The following is a 17,168-nucleotide window of genomic DNA, read 5'->3' as shown; positions in this document are numbered from 1 at the left end:
ATTTGCAGTAATCCATTTGCTGTAATCTCTCTGTTAATTATTAATTGATGTTTTAAAGCTAAGTACTTCCAGTAACAGATTCCTAGTCAAGGTTAACTCAACATTTCACAGATGTGTCCTGGAGAAATGGGCTTCAGGGCTTATCTTGTATGCCCTCAGAGCCACTTCTCTGGCTCTGTAGACAGTGACGTCCCTGTCAGATGCCATGTCATGACTTTGTACAGCCCCTCCTCTGGCAGGTGCTCCCAGAGGTTGTTCCAAATGCAGTGTAAGGCTCGATGCTGTGCTATAAATGGAACCAAGTTATTTACAGCACAAAGGAAAATTCGAACAATGACCCAGAGTTTCCCCAGTGTGAAACCCAGAGACTATCACAGGAACAGAGGTTGAACTAAGTCACTAGATTTTGGGTCCTGTATGAATTAGAGCTAGCAGAAGGGAGCCCAGGACTGAAAGACCACAAAGCCCCAGATCCAGCAGACCTGGTTGACTGCACCAGTGATCCCCAACCTTCCAACACCACAGCAGAGCACTTTAACACTGGCTGCTCTTTATGCGTAGCTCTCGGGCAAGTGCTGGAAATGGGCCAGGGAGGTAAATTGTCTCGTTTCCATGGACCTTCTTCATATCAGCCATGCATGAAAGCATTGTGGCTTTCTCAGAAGTGAAGACAGGCTAGAGAGCCAGAGAGAGAGCTGCCAAGGGGACATTTTCTAGGAGAAAGGGTTGTCTTAAATGTGGTGACTTATTTGTCCTCTGCATGCATCCACGCAGCTGTAGGGCCTTGTTGGTCTCTGCCATATATTTCTGCTGCAAAACTCACAAGTTCAGCAAAATACTTGACATTCCAATCTAGATTCTGTGGTGGCGTGGCTCCATGATTGCCTTTGGGGCAAAAAAGGAAGACATGGGCAGCTGTCCTGGTAGCAGGGCCAGATAATGTGGCCTGTTCTTGTCTTTTGGGACATACAGCTCTGAATCAAAGGAGGGTCTTTGGAGTGCAAGTTTTGCTTGCACTTCAGGGTTGGAAACTGAGGTTATGCTTGTTCTTTTCATACTGTTATTGACAGCTCTTATCTTTGGCACCTTATTCTTTTGGGGTTTATTTTTAGTTATCTACAGCAGTTTCACGTGTTTTAGTCTCGGCCATGTCTTTTGTCCACTGATGTGAGCTTTTTGTGTGTTGCAGGCCTCACCCTTATTTCCTTTCCTGCTGAAGCAAGAGAGTTTCTATATGTTGGGTTCAAATTCCATGCTACAATGCTGTACCCTTTACACTCCTTTTCCTGGTTACATTTGTGTAATAACTTTCACCAGGGAAATGGGACAGGGATATAAAAGGAAGTGCTAGTATCTGCTACAGAATAGTGTAAAAGTTAATGAGAATGCCACCGATGAGGCATATCAGTGGGACAAAGCCAGTAGGAGTTCATCTTTCGAGGTAAACTGCATTGCTCTGAATGCCCTGTGCCTGTAGATAATAAATGGGAGTTGCCACAAGCATATTTAAAAGGAGTTTCGTATCTGTTGTCCTAGGCTGGAACTGTAATCTTAGAGAGACATCAACAGTGAGATTAAAGTCGAACAGTAGTTTACAGCACTAGTAAGAATTTTATTGTGTTGTGCACTGCAGTAGCAGAAGATAAAACATATTCAGATTTCTGCTAATTACCCTGCCTGCGAAACAGATGCCAATTAGAATAGAATAATTTTTATTTTTAGCAATAAAAATTTATTTCTACTAAATTCTGGCCAAGCATTTCATTAGCGCATCACTCCCAGTACAGGCATCAGACCAGAGCACCAGTTGTCTCCACGCAGGTTTGAGTACAGTCCTTGTCCCAGCAGCTGCCCTGGCATCTGCAAAGTGCTGAGAAAATGGGACAGTGCTGAAGAATTCAGATTCCCAAACAAGGTAGGAGAAATTAGGGTTTGCAGTGGTTGTATTCAGTATTTCCAAGTAAATGGCACCTCTCAGTTCCTGGCTGAGAGGGTGCAGAGGATCAGGAACAGAGCATGAGAGAGAGTCTGAATGTATTTGTGTCTGTGTGTCTGATGCAGGGACCAGAGTCTATAGGGGCAGCCTGATGCTGACCCTGAGCACTGGACCTGCACCTCAGATGTTGTTCTCAGTTGGGCCTTACACCAGTATCTAATGGGAAGGATAGAGCCCATTCCAGTGTCTGAAGGACCTAATGACTGTTCTGATAAGCATGAAAGGCAACACAGCTTTGAGTCCTTTCTCCTTCTTCCCTTTGAATTGTGTGTGTGGGAGGGGGATGCATTTCCCAGTATGATGAAATGCATGGGCAAATTGTCTTCGAATGAGAAGGATTCTGAATGCAAACCCCATAGGCTTGTTTATATGCTGGGTTGGTCCTTGTTATCCCTGCTGGGTACACATGCTTAATCTGGGCCCAGAGAGTCTGCACACGGTGATAAAGCAGGAGCTTTCATGTTAAAGCTTCCTGTTATTCCGTTAACTTTAAAGGGTAGATAATTTCTTGGCCTGGAGCTGAGACCAGGAGAGGTCTTGGCAGGGCCACCACCTGTAAGGGCTAATTGTAGGGACATCACAAACTCTGGGCCAGTAAGGCCAGGTAAAAGCCAGTTCTTTGATCCATGACCATCGAAAGACCGTTACAATCTGGAGCTCCGTCTTCTAAAGAGGAAACAGCAAGAGGATTAGTGGGATAGGGCTGCCTTTCTGACTCTGTCTTCCAAAAAAGCCTTCTGTCCCACCCCGTAGAGGACTGCAGTTACAGGGCTCACCTATATTTGCGTCTTTATGTGCTCATCTGTTCGGTCAAAGCCAAATATTTCACAGTATTCAGAATCATTTCATCCCCACTACCACGTCCCAATGAAGCCAGGAAATAATGTTAGATACAAGAGCTAACTTTCATTCCTTCATTTATTTAGATCAGTTTAAGAAAAAATTACTTTCCAGAAGTTTGAAATTTTCTAAATAAACACCATCCATATAAAAATACAAACAATAATAATAATAAAAGCAAGACAGTCAGTGACCCATACAGTCTTGCCCTACAGCAAAATCAGTTGTTGATTAAAAAATGAGGATAAAAAATACCCACTCTGCCATTCCACAAAGCCAGAAGAAAACCTGAGAAACTTTATAAGGCATCCACTGAAATAACACAATCTAGGGGATGCTGGATCGAATAATAATAATGTGGAGCATAAACTCCCAAGGCCTGGGCCTTTATGGAGGATACCCTGCCAGCAGGATCTCCAGTTTGTCGCTGCCGAGCTTGTCCAAGTGGAGGGCACACTGATTTTCTCTGTGCTTGCACTGGAGGTTTTGAACTGGCTGAGGCATGTGAATCCTAAATCTGTACTTTCCCTTCCCAGGATCAATTCTGCTTCCAACAGTTTTGGTGAATATACTGTCGGGGACTGTGTCAGACTGTCACTGAGGCACATACGCACACGCTGTGAGGGCAAGTCGCAGGCTGCACAGCCAAAAGCAGACCTCTCCTTGAGCTTCTCAGCAGATCCTGGTACCCTGATGAGAAAGAGGGCCTTTTCCCTCTTCAAGCATTTTCATACGTTTTGTATGCTTCACAGAACCCCAGGTGATGAGGAAGGAATTGATTCAGGTATTGTTCCTTTGTTAGACAGGGTCTGCTCTTGCCCATGCTATGCTTTTCTAGCTGAAAAGCTGTAACAGAGTGATCTCTGACTTGCTATGAAACATTTCATGTTGAGATTGCTGGCCCTGGCTGTGGGGATTATGGGGACGATCAGCTGTCTGGTCAAATAGACCTTCATAATTTAATGTAGAAGTGCAGTTACCATTCTAATACACAGAAGTGAATCGTTTTCCTGAGTAGATCAGCTGCCTGCCCTCCCATGCATACCACAAGCAAGGAGGAAAGGAGCACCACAGGTAGGTCATCTTCTCTTCCTGACTTCTAGGAGAGCAGTTTGCTTGTGACAAGGAGCAGTGGCAACTGAATGGCAGCTATGAAGAAGGAGCTGCTCTGAACCATGGAGACAGAGTTGAAGGTGGAGGTGGTGGTTGATTGTGCCGTGGTTGTTTCTGATTCTGAAATGGAAGGAAAGCCCCAGGGCTGATTAGAAGTCCAGAGGAGCAGCTGGGCTACAGACCTACTCCAAGAGGCTGCATGTAACTGATTTGGCATCAACTGATTTCTTAGAAATGAGGGGTCAAACCCACTGCGGGGAAGTGGGGTGTCTGACTATATCCACTGTTATCAATGGAGCATCGTCAGCATAGGCTTGGGGCTCCTCGGTGGCAGGGGATTTTCTGGATTATGAGAAACATAATGTGTGATGGCAAAGTCACAATTTCCACTTTGTATCTGCATGGCAGGGTGAATAGGGGGATGAAGCCTCTGCCAGTACCTGCAGAAATAAGTAAGCCTGTCCTCTCATTTGTAGCTGTTTAATGTCCCTTAAAGCAAAAAGGAAACTTGAAAAGGTTTTAAGTCCAACATTATAACCTCTAGCACTCTAGTGTCTTTGCCTTCTCCTGACTATTGGAAAGATGAGCTATTCTTCAGCTGGTGGTGCACTGAGTCCAACTTTCCCCTTTCCCAAAACACCAGAGTACAAGTGAAGCCCTTGCTTGGTGTGTCATTCACCCTGCTCTTTGAACTGCCCAACTGAAGCTTATTTACCTGTGTTCAGAGTCACAGTCTTGAACTCGGTAGAGTTATCAGTGAAGATGATGTATGCCCTGTGGAAGGAAGGGAGAAGAAAATACATTCAGAGAAGAGCAGCTGAGTGTCTCATGTAGCCCCATGTAAGAATATAAAGAGGACTTTAAAAGCAGAAGAAGAGACAGGAACTACAAAGTCATCCTGGGCTCACTTATGTTTCCCTCCAGCCATATTGCATTTTTTTTTAACACCCGAAACACTGTTTCTTCATTACACTTTGGCTGCTTTACTGCCCTTCTGTGGATGGGATAGAGATGCCTTGTAAAAGGGTGGCAATTTACTGTGACCATCTGCTCCTTCTAATTAGAGCCACTATTGTCATGAACTGTTGTGTTCTTTCTTCCTGCAGATAAGGCCAATCAGGCTAATGGCTATGGTTTCCTTTGACAAATATTTCGTACTGATGCAACTCCATTAGTGTTAATGGAAACAAGAGGGGTGTTCAATCTACTCATATCCATAGAACTAATTTACATCCCTACTAATATGAGCAAGTCTTTAACTACGAGACCATCTGTGGGGTGACCTCTAGATATGGCTTTGCAGTAAATGTTTCCTTGGTATTTTCAAGGGAAAATCTGGAGAAGGCTCAAGAGGTTTGTCTCAGCCCCTGCTCTAGAGGTGGGTTCTTGATTCTGGGCATTGCCAAGAGCTTATATGGACATGTACTGTCCCAACTGAATACTTAAAGGTGGAGTATAGTCTTACCTTATTTCCACAGAAGATATGTCACTGTCTGGAGATGTCCAGTTTGCTGTGTTCTGAGTGGCATTTAATACTGCCGTGTCAATAGAGCTGCAGTTGTCCCTGTCTTCCACATTCCATACTCCCACAGAGATATTTTCTGGGGAAAGGGCTTGCAGTAAATACTCAGTCACACTCTTGCTGTCAGTGGTGTTTGTGTTGTCACTAATTGTAACTGCAAACAGAGCAAGTTAGACAAAGTAAGTTGTCTGTTCTGTAAGACAGCCATCTCCAGACTTCATGCATTCAGGATTTTCAGCCAAGGAAGTATTTGCTCGCACAGTGCTCTCTATGTAACACGAGTACACCAGAAGCATACAAAGAGAAGGTGATGTAGTGTAGTCCTCCCTGAATGGCAGGAACCCCCTTATCTGCTCCCTCCTCAGTTAGGGAATAGACTAGGTAGAACTCCTCAGTCACCAGATTCAGCCCCTGCTATTGTGGGCACTGTATCTGTAAGTGAAACCAGCGCTGCTTGTGAGTAAATCTCTTCTGGATCCCATACAAGTGGCAGGGATGGAAAAGCTAAAGGGGACAAGATTTTGGGCTGTCAGTTCCTCCCTTCAGCCCATAGCTATGAGTGTGCCAGACCCCAACCTTTCTTTGCCACGTCTCTGCTCCGGGTTGGTGTTTCACAGCTTTGTGTCATGCTTTTGTTGCAAGCAGAAGTTGGACAATAAGCAGATGAAGCAAAGAGGACCTGCATGCCAGGAACAAGCGACTCCGTAGCTGTGCCTCCCAGCCCAGGTGGTTGTGCATGCTGTACTGCCATGGCCCTCCTGGCCCTTAGCACCCTTCTGGTCAAATTAAATCTGCCCAGATTGTCAGAAGCTACAGGAGCTGATGTGAGACGGTAACTAGAATCAAAGGTCAGGCTGCCATTTACTTAGGGTCAATTTCCTGAGATATTGACTCTAACTATCTGTCAGCGTCAAAGGAACCTCTTCACCTTTGTCTTTACAGCCATTGCCATTGAGAAGTGCGGCTTCTCAGGAAGAAGGAAAGGAAACAAAGTGATGAAACAACTTCCCCACAAATTCTGTGTTTGCAAGAGCATTCAAGTCCTTCTATGCAAATTTAGGCAAAAAGATTAAGGGAGGAAAAAAGCACCCCAAGGAAGGGTGCAGTGTGAAAACTCTGAGATCCAGACAGAGGTGGCTTACCTAGGTAGCTTGTGTTTGTGTGGTATGCCTCAGGTGTCACGGTTACGGTGAAATTGCTTGCAGTTGCGTTCTGGAGCAAAACACATCTTTGTGTATATGATGGGACAATTAGTGTCCCAATGAAGAGGAGTTGCACCAAGAAGAGGAAAGTTGCCATGATCCACTTTGACGTCTCTGCTTCATACACCTGCACCTGGGAACTGAGAAAGCCTCACACTTTCCAGCTTATTTATACTCTGGTTTTGATGAGGTAAATGCAAATATTTCCTCCTCCCCATCCAGCTCAAATGTACACACCCCCAATGGGAGGTTTCACTCACGCTTTTAGACATTACTTCATTCTACCTGCTTAGCCTCCGAGTGAACAAATTAAAGTGGTGACCAGCTGAGAGGGATTAAAATGGACAGTGCGCATGTCACTGAGGAACCCAGGGGCTGAAAATCAAGTGTCTGTATGTGTATATCCCTTGAGCTTCCTTTGCATGGTGTACACTGTGCTGTGTGCTTGCATGCTCATGGTCTTTGTAACCTCTTACAGAAGCCCACATTCTGGAAATGTGGAGTATCTGCACTCCTGTTTTCAGCTCAGGTCCAGGCTTTTTGTAAAAGCCAAGCTGTTCCAGAAAATGTAGAAAACCCATCAGGGATACATCCTTGTAGAGATGGTCAAATACAGCTTCTACTTCTCTGTGGAGAAAGCCGGGAAGTAAAGGGCCAAGAGCCTATTGAAAGGATGGTCTCTAACTCTGGACCATAACCCCCTTTCACAGCACTTCACTGGTGAACACAGCATGTTCTTGTTAGGGGGCCGATCATTTATGTGATTTTTTTCTCACCTGCTACCTTGACAAATCATTTTGGCTGTACCCCTCAAATCATATTGGATAAGTTTCTCTTCAGTCCTTTCCTCTTGCCTGGATTTCTCCATTGTCCTCTGCAGACTATTCCCTGGGGTTTTCAGAAGCTGATTTTGCAAGTGCTCTGTGAGTTACTGGGGTGATGCTGATGTGCAGTGAGAAAGGGAGCACTGCCTCATTTCTATGAGCAGGAAGGGTTCCTTCCCCACGCCTTTCACCTTGTTGGGAAAGGAGCAGTGAGTACAGTCCAGAGCGAAACCCAGAGTGTGTGACACCCAGTAATTGGAGATGGTGATGATAATGAATTGGTTCCACTGAAACAGAGATCGCTCCAGAACCTGTTTCCAGTGCTAATTCCACTGAGGGCAGTTATTTCCAGCTGTCAAAATAAGCAATATGCTGAATGCATAGGTACTCCAGATGGGCTGGATCCTCAAAAAGGAAAAGGCTATGCCCTTTCTTTTCACCTTTCTGCCTTAACACTTGCAGACATATAATTGGCAGCCCACAGGAAGCTCCTGGAGAGTGTTTATGCTGTAGTTTTGTCAAGTCCACCTCCTCCACTTTGTTCCAGCCTCTGCTGAGTCACCCAAGAGGCTGGGAGAGTGGGAGGTCTGGATTTTCCTCCCTGTGCTCATCTTCCCTTTTTCCAGCCCCAAAGCACCGTGCCCAGGCAGGCTCCACCACCCTGCCAGTGGTCCGCAGCTTTAGAAGGAAGCTGTTGTGTTACATGCTTCAAATAAAACTTGAGCAGAAGTGGAAGAAAAAGGGAAAGTACAAGAAAAAGAATAGATGAGCTCAGGACAAGCAGAGCAAAAGGAGAGTAGCAGGAAAGAGGCCAGAGAAAGAGAGGATGTGTTGGAAGAGTTGATCCATGTTCGGTGATGCTAACATCGGTCAGAGGTAAACTTGACCTTAATGCAACGTATGGAGGAAATGATAAACTGAGTTCTTCTGGCTCACTAAGTTCACAGAATAAAACCCTCCTGCAGGGCCTCATTTCCTTGTGGTTTTCTTCCTTGCCTTCTGCCCTACTGGGAGCTTCTCTGAGCAATGTCTGCAGCTCCACTGATACCCAGCGTCAGTGGGCAGCACAGTGCTGAGTTCAGAAGGGCTCTGCATGTTCCCCTCAAGGCAGATAAGCAGGAGAGAGTACACCAAAGGGCTGCAAGTCCTCTGGAATTAGGAACTGTTCTCCCCCACTTGTTGAACAACCTTTTCTGCAAGCACCTTAAGGAACATGAGAAGTTAGTCAGCAAAATGGAATGGGGGAAAAAGCAAATAAAAATGGAAACAGAGGATTACAACTTCACTTGTGATGCTGTTTGGCCTTGGCAGTTTCATCTGATGTCTCCTTGCAAAAGCTCTGTGCCATCTTTCAGTCTGTGACGATGACTCAGTATCGTGTCACTGGAACAAACACTTGATAATAGATATGTTTGCTCTCAGAGAGCATTAATTTTGAAAAGAAAAGGCAGGGTGGGAATCATGTCACATATATAACAAGGAACATGCTGCTACAAAATCTTATCCAGGGCAAAAGAGGTCTTTGTAACTGATGATGGAAGTGACAATGTTTATTATGTAATGTACACTCAGTGGGGCTTTTCCTCATTGGGGAGTTTTGTTCCTCATTGGTTCTTGAAGAGGTTGAACTTGGTGGGGGCAGTGGGAGCTGAGGCCTGCCTCTGGGAGGGGATAGAGCCAGAAATCTCCGTCAAGAAGAAAGCTCCAGGAAGCAATAAAGTATATATTTTTAGCCCAAAAGGTGACTTCATAGTCATTAATTTATCCAGTGATAAGCCCATGTACTAACGTAAATCAAATGGGTGTGAAGTCCAGTGGAGAAAGGGCAGGGAGTTCCTCAGTAAATTCAAGGATGGTTTCGAAATTATTTAGGGATGTTTCCCTGTCTCCCACCCTTACTACAGGTGTTACACAATATGGAATCACTTGGGGTTTATTCCCTCTTGGCAAGCAGACAGAGGTTAGTCTCTTGGCTCTATTTCTCCTTGCTAGCACAAGTGGTTTGGTTCCTTCCATGTATTTGTGGGCGTAACTTAAGCTAGAGCTCTAATTTCCAGAAGCTACTCTCAAGGTCAAGTCACAGCCGTTTCCGAGAAAACTTGCGCCATTCTCTGCTTCCTTGCAGTAGGTGGTTTCTGCCTCCCAGAACCGGCAGGGACAGCTATCTGGAGCAGGGCCCTTTGCCTTGTTTTTGTGGGGAGGCTCCACTCTGCCCTGCGTGTTCCAGTCAATGCCACACAGAGAGGTGGACCGGAGCAGCAGGGAGACCTCAGGCTACAGTACTCCCCACCACCACCCATGTGCTGAGGGAGCAGGTACAAGCACAGGTGACACTGCATTGCATTTCTCTCTGTTCCCCAGGGGAGTGACCCAGGGGGTAGCTCAGAAGCTGCAGTCCCCACGGCTCATGTCTTCCAGGGGCTTCCTGAAGGCGATCTGGCTTGTTGGAGTTTGAAGGGAGGTGTCTCAGCAGTTCCTTTGCTGTGTACAACCGGACTTCTGGGACTGCTGGTCACTGCGGAATGTCCACACAGCTCTTGGAGCTTCTCAAAAGGCTCCATCTCTGCAGACCAGGAGCTCCTGGAAGCCTGATCCTCTCTCATTCACAGTGGGGCCTCACTGAGCATCACTGGGTATGGCAGTGAAGGCATTCCAGCGTGGCTCATCGAAGAGCCTCCTGTACTCGCTGGTGCAGAGGGTGTCTGGTCCCTGCGTTCTTTTTCTGCAGTAAATCCACTCCTTTTTGCCTTCCCCAGAGTTAAATTAATCTTCCTTTTGGTGCCTGGAGGACTGGAATTCCCAGGCAAACAGCAGCACTTTGAGTTTAGAGCTTGCTTCAGGAATGGAGGTGAAACCCTTCAGCATATTGGCTGAGAGTTAATCAGGAGCAAGTAAAGCAAAACCTCCTCCAACATGCAACCCAGTAGGAGGAGATGGCAAGTGAGGGGGTGTCTTTTTGGCAAAAATGCAGCAATTATTTGGCAACAATTGCATGTAACCACCTGCTTCGCAGCATGAAAATGTGAGTCATAGCTAAACTGGATCAGGCTGTCTCTCTGGCACTGTGGTTGCAGCAAGCAAAACATTCGGGTCAAGCAGAGGCTAAGCTAGGGCCAGGGCAGGGTGCTGAAGAAATGAACAGACAGCAGCAGCAAACAGAGAGAGAGAATATTCCCTGTTCTAGTGCTGGATGGGAGAGCCTGGTCTGTGCTGCAGTTACACTGTACAAGGACAGCGCAGCCTTGGCCCCAGCACAACACTCTGGCCCATGACTCCAAGTATCCTCTTCACCAGGCTGCTGGCCCTACGTGGCAGAAGGGGACTATGCCCAGCTCAGGGCAAGGAGAATTATGTTTGCTCTGTGCTCCTCTACGTGGGTTTGTTGGGCTGTTTGCTCTGGGTAAAGAGCTCGGGGCAGTTGAGATTTACTGTCCTGTTTTGCAAACAGTGTGTTTTGTAAATGTAGGATGTTTTTTACTGCTTGCACTGCTGACCTGGCTTTAAAAGATGCCTTGTCCTGCTCTTGGTGTGAGGCGAGTTACCACTGCTGGGATGGACTTTGCACTTCTGGTCCAGGGGCTTTGGAGTTACCAGTGTCGCAGCAGTTCTCTGCAGCTTCTAGAAGTCGGATGGAGGGCCCTGCCTCACGCCATCTCCTGCCTCCATTCAAGAGGCACAGAGTAGGGCACATAGGGCCTTGTGGCTTGCCGGAGTTGCAGATTGGATGAAGAATGCATTTTGCATCAGGAGGGATCTGGGAGGCTGCCAGTCCCCCCACGTGTCACAGATTTGCTACAGGGAAACACCTCAGTCCTGGTCCTCTGCCAGCTAGGCTCTCAGCGTGTCCCTGGCATGGGATTTCCCACAGACATCAGCAGAAGGAATCTTTAGTTTTAAGGCTCTTTCTTTATCCTAGTCTGTTAGGCCTGAAGGGGCTTTATCCAGGCTTGAATAAGAAAAGGTGTGTTGTACTCTGTGTTTACCTCTGAGGGATAAGGTCCTAAAAAGCTTCCTTGTTACCTCCATCAGAAGGGCTGTCGGCTGCAGGTAGAGGGAGGGCAGGCTCGCTCTGGCAGTTTGCAAGGGGAGGAATCTGGTTTGAAGGACAAACATTTTGCAAAAGGGCACTTCCCTCAAGTGAGCATTTTAACAAGGGAATTTTCCTGTTTGCCCTCCATTGTTTCTTTGTACTTTATTGTGAAACTCCTAATAATTTTTCCCCTCTTCCAATGGGTTTGACAGGTACAGCTTTCCATCATATTGACCTTCTGCCAGCCTAGCCACCTCCCCTTGCTTGTGCCCTGAACCCACAAGGTGCTTCCTTTGGGAGATGATGCAAGGTGGGATTACATGGGGAGGCAGGGAAAGGTAGGCAGACCTTAGTACATCTTGACCTATGAGACAAAACACACATGAAGTTACACCCCATTGTGCTGGAAGGCAGGGCCTGTTGCTGAAGGGTATGTGTAGCACCTGGATGAATGGAGCCTGGACATTCTGGAGCAATAGGCTTGACACATCCTTATGCAAACGAGTACTGTTTGCTCGTGCCAACTTGCCCAAGACAGAAAGGTGAGACAGCCCAGGTGCAGGAGCTCTCCTGCCAGATGTGCAGAGGCCACTGCAAATCTCATTTTGCGCTATGGAAAGCCGAGTAAGTTTGGTCCCCAAATGGTGCTTGATCACAAGAGATTAGAGAAATAGCAGCCAGGAGCTTCCTCTCTGCAACTTGGAGGTCTACAGAATAGCATCTGGGTTTACTTGCTTCCTCTACTTCCTCTTTCCCAAAATGGAGATGAGGTCTCTGCTGTCACCTACAATCCTCCTTGTTGGACCATAATCATTACTGTCCTCTTTTTATGTCTGCTGAGCCTTTCTGGAAAGAAAGTCCTGTTGGCTGTCCTGGTGCTCCTGCTGCCCTCCTTCCTGTTTCAGCATTTGGATGGTTTCCTTGAGTTTCCATTACAGTCCCTTCTGTCCTCAAACCTGTCCATGGGAAAGCAAGAGAAATCTGTCCAGAGCAATGCGGGTGTTTCAGTGCCATCTCTAAGCAGGTCTGGTGTGAGGACAGGCATCAGCACTGGAGTGCAAGTACTTGTGGCACCTTCTTGGGGAACGGAGTTTGCCTTGGTAGGATCCAAGCCCTGCAGATCGAAACAGCACAGCAGAAGGTCAGCGGGCATGTGTCGCATGGTATATTTGCTTTGCAAGGAAGCATGTTTGTTCAGAAGCATTATCATGCAATGCAGAGAGTACACCCCTGTTTGCATGGGTGATGGCTCCTGCCCTGGTGCCACAGGGACAGGCAGCTGTCAGAGGCTCCTGCTCTGCCGGGGGTGCTGCAGAGCAAGCACCCTTGTAGCTCCAGGGGTAGGTATGGGCAGGAGGGAGCGATAGCCCTAAGGAAAAACAGCTGATGCGATAGGTGCTGGATAGAGACAGGCTGCCCAGGAGATGGCAGCAGCTTTCCACCAACTGTGCCTGGGTTTGCTGTGCTGGTTCTGGTGTGTGCTGGCAAGGCCAAGAAGGTAAAAACGTCTCTCTGCTGTCCCACTGCAGAGGGGCTCAGCAACCACCCCAGATAGGTCTGGGAATGTGTGCCACTCTGTCCTGCGGGGAATCAGGTGGCTGCTGTCCCTAGAAACTCTCTTCCTTTCTTTGGTGTCTCTGCGGGAACCCATACCATTCGTTAAGTCAAATGCTAACCCCAACAGTGAGTCTTGGGTGCAGCTCAGCAGAGGAGGTGTGGGAAACCCTATCAGCCCCCATGTTTCCCCCCACACTCTGTCTGCTTCCTCTCTGTCCCGTGGCAGAGGGTGTTGGGGTGCTGGCAGGGAGTGGGAAGCAGGGCAAGGTGCAGGAAACCTGGTGCCAGGTTGCACCATGGCTCTGATCCAGCCCTGCTGCCTCCTGCCTCCTCGAAAGCGATTTCCACCTGATTAACATTTTACATACACCCTGTCATGCAGAGGCAGGAGGAGGCAGCATTTGCTGGAGGAGGCAGGGATTCTGATGAGCTGAGCCATGACTGCACACAAACAACCCTTGGGAAGGAGCGAAGGAGAAAGAGACGATGTCTCTTCAGCCATCTCTGCTTCTCGTACACTCTCCTCCTCATGTGGGCATCCACAGTGCTCACACCATCCATATCCACATTTCCAGCAGTGGCCAAATGCCTGGGGTGCTGAGCGGGTTGCAGGGTGTAGTTGGGAAAGAGGATTTCTATTTCATATTCATTGCAGACTCTGAAGGGTGCTGTGTTTGCATGAGGGGCTGAAAGGGTAAAGAGGGCTGAGGCTGAATTTCACAGGTGTGAGTGCTGCTGAGAGTATAAGTGGGGCTGGGGCAGAGCTGCGCTGTTGCTATCTTTGTGAGTGTGGGAGACCTGGAAGTACTGTTTCATATGTTGTCATAGTAAAAGTACGGGTAAAATCTGATCTGAAGGAAGTGGGAAGAAGCAGGAGGAGCTTTAAATGGGAGCATGTGGCTGTGGTGATCTGGGGACTTCTGTATTGGGCTGGAATTTGCTTGACTTAATCCCCCACTACTGCCATAACTAGCTTTGCCTTTAAGGGCTGGGGAGGAGAGTGTCTTTGCTAGTCGTTGTGGTCCCTTTCTATCTCCCAGGGGTGTATCCACAAGTTTATTAACTTCTCTGGTGTTGAGACCTCATGTGGAGCGAGCAAAGAAGGTAAGCACAGGGAAACAGGATGGTGTGAGAAGCTGTCTTCATCTGGCATTTTTATGTTGAAAGAGGCTATTTCTGGAAGCGGTAAGGAAGTGTCATAATGTGCTGGAGATGGCTCAGGGCACAGTGGCCAGTTGTGGAGATGTTATGGGTCCCAGGAGTTGGCAGGACTGAAGATTGGCTCAAGGGCTTGCAGCCTCTGTCTGGAGGCTACTTTGAGTCTTGGATTTAGCACTATGGTCACGCTGGTGGCGTTAACTAGACAGCAGTGACCCCATGTGAGAGCTGTGAGGATTACAATCATCCCCGGCAGTTCAGGCGTGCGCTCTCCAGCCAGGGAGATGGCTGGATGGAGATCCTTATTCCAGTGACCGGTGCTCCTTGACTGCTAGCTGGCAAAGGCTTTGCCAGGCTGGACGGCAGGTTGCGGCCTGTGGTGGTGCCACGATTGCTAGCACGGTATCTGCAACTTCATTCCAGGAAGGCAGTTTCCAGCTTTATGGGGATGCTATGTTTATTTACAACTGCTGCCTCCTATTATACATTTGTTCTTCTGGACTTATCAACAGGAAGGTGACTTACAGCGAGACTGGAAGGGAGAGAGGATGTGTCCAATCAGTGGTACATGTTTAATCATCACTTTCTAACGGTATTTGGGGATTTCCTATTTAACCAGTAATGAATGTGCCTGGTAATTGATGTGCAGGATCTTTGGTGCCCTGAGTGCTGTGGAGTGGATTCTGAACAGCCCTTTCTTAGTTTTGGGAAATTCTGAGGAGTAATAAAGTTGCTGTAATGGATTGCAAAAGATACCAATAGAAGATACCAATTTCTTTCCTGGTTCATTCTGACAAGTATGGATCTATTTTTTTTTTTTTTTAACTAGGTCATGTGTGTTTCACTTCTTGGTAGGGAAGCTATAAAGGGCCAGGCACTGTGAGGGAAGGCAGAGAGAAAGCTCTCGCATTAAGAAAAGCTGCTATGAGTGGATTTTGTCTCGCATCTCTCAGCCATGACACTCCCACATCCTTGAGGCACTTGAGGAGATCTTTCCCCTGTTTTCCCACCCTAAGCCCCTATAAGCAATGCACTGTGTGGACTGTGCCTGGCTTCATGAAGTTGGCCAGCTGGACCATGCAAGTGCTGAGGTTGGTGTGTTCCTGGATAGTGGCTAATGAGCAACCTGAGCTGCAGTTTTAGCTGCTGGGAGCCTTTAATAGTAAGTAGGTTACAGGCACTGAGGAGAGGGCTTGTGGAAGAGAGCTGTGTAATGTCTACTGGGAAAAGTGCACATGTGCAAAAAAGCACCCTGCAGAACTTTGCTGTTTTATTTATGCTTTGATAAATGCTTCCCTCTCAGAGCACCTTGAGTAATTTGTGTTTGTGGTTGGCAACTTTGCACTGACTGGGGAGAAGAAAAAATAGAGGAGGGAAAATACTAAAAATGCTTCACCTAAGCTGGAGATTCAGCACTGTCTTGGCTTCCTGCCATCTTCAAACACAGCAGCAGAACCTCTTGTGTTTAGCCCCAGAGGAGTCCCTAATTAGTGAAGAAACTGCAAAGCTCTGAACATCTTTGGGAATGCTTTAGTGCAGTGGCCCCCTGAGGTTCATTAAACAAATTAATTCAAAGCAGTCAAATAGCTGGGTTCTTCAAAGTGACAAGGACCTCAGTCCCAGAGAAGGCAGCACAGCCATGAAAGCAAACTGGCATCACAAATCAAATGTTTGATAAAATGAGTGGAGTAAAGGCACCCAGATCTCTGCAGCATGCCGGGTTCTTGGGCTCCCAGGCTTACCATGCAGCTTGACATTAGAATATACATCAAAAGCCTACTTAAAAGATCACTATTCAATCTTAGCTTCCCCTTTTCCTCCATCCTTCCTTCCCACAGTCCTGCCTGGCCGTGAAGCTGTTTGTGTTTAGGCACAAATATGTTCCAACAACAGAACTGATCCAGAGGTGGGTGAAGGCATATTTGGGTGCAGATTATGCTTACATACATGTACTGATACACACATCTGCCCAGATACTGGCAAACATCAAGGTCAGGGAAGCGCAATCGCTGCTGATCTAGTTTAGCAAGAGTGGTGAAACTCTTAGTGTCAGCAGGAGCCATGGTCTGTGCAGGGTGGCACAAGCAGCCTGATTCTCTGTGTTCAGTGGGATGGGCTCTGGTGGATCTCAAGGACACTTCCTTGTTTGAATCATCTTCCCCACAGGGGTACCCTGACCTTGAGACCCCCAAAGGTGAGAAGGAGCTGGAGCTCAGTGAGGTGGATGTCTCAGCTGACCCCAGCATGGGCAATCAAGCTGAGGGAACAGAAATATGGGGATGCTGCTTCAGATGCAAAAGATGCTGCACTCACCTCAGTGCTGGTCTTTGTCAGGACCACTTAAATAAGCTTAATCCTCATTTAATTTGCTTAATTGGTGTAGTAATATTGTCCAGCACTGCAGCGATACTCTTCATCTGTAGAGTTTGAGGTGCTTTACAAAGCAGTGAGTGTCAGTCCTCCCTTTTTACAGCTGGTGAAGCAGAGGCAGAGATGTCCAGCTGAGTGGAAACCAAGGTGTCAATCTATATAAATCACTTGCATATTCTTACTCTAAATACACACAGTACTTAAATATTGCAAATCTCTGACAATCCTTCAATTTTATCAACTGTGGATTGATTTTTATTTTTTTTCCCCAATGACATCCTCCCACTGCAAGATCCAGATTGATTTGAATGAATTATACAGTGATTTATTTAATGACCTACTCTGAGTGCTATAAGTTCCATAACATCAATGCAATTTATTATTTAAATGTTGCATAAATCATGCAGGACAGAGAAAGGGGAGAATGTGTGTGGAAGGGATAGCTGGCGTGAAGCCTATCCAGGAGGAAAACAAGGCATGAAGTTAAAGTGGTGCATGCGTGATATAGCACTCTGGGATTTGTACAAACATGGGTGGTCCCACTCAAATGCTTGTC

The sequence above is a fragment of the Strigops habroptila genome, chromosome 17, assembly GCF_004027225.2.
Source record: "Strigops habroptila isolate Jane chromosome 17, bStrHab1.2.pri, whole genome shotgun sequence".
Lineage (NCBI taxonomy): Eukaryota > Metazoa > Chordata > Aves > Psittaciformes > Psittacidae > Strigops > Strigops habroptila.
The sequence above is the reverse complement of the archived record's forward strand: the minus strand, read 5'-3'. Positions refer to the sequence as shown.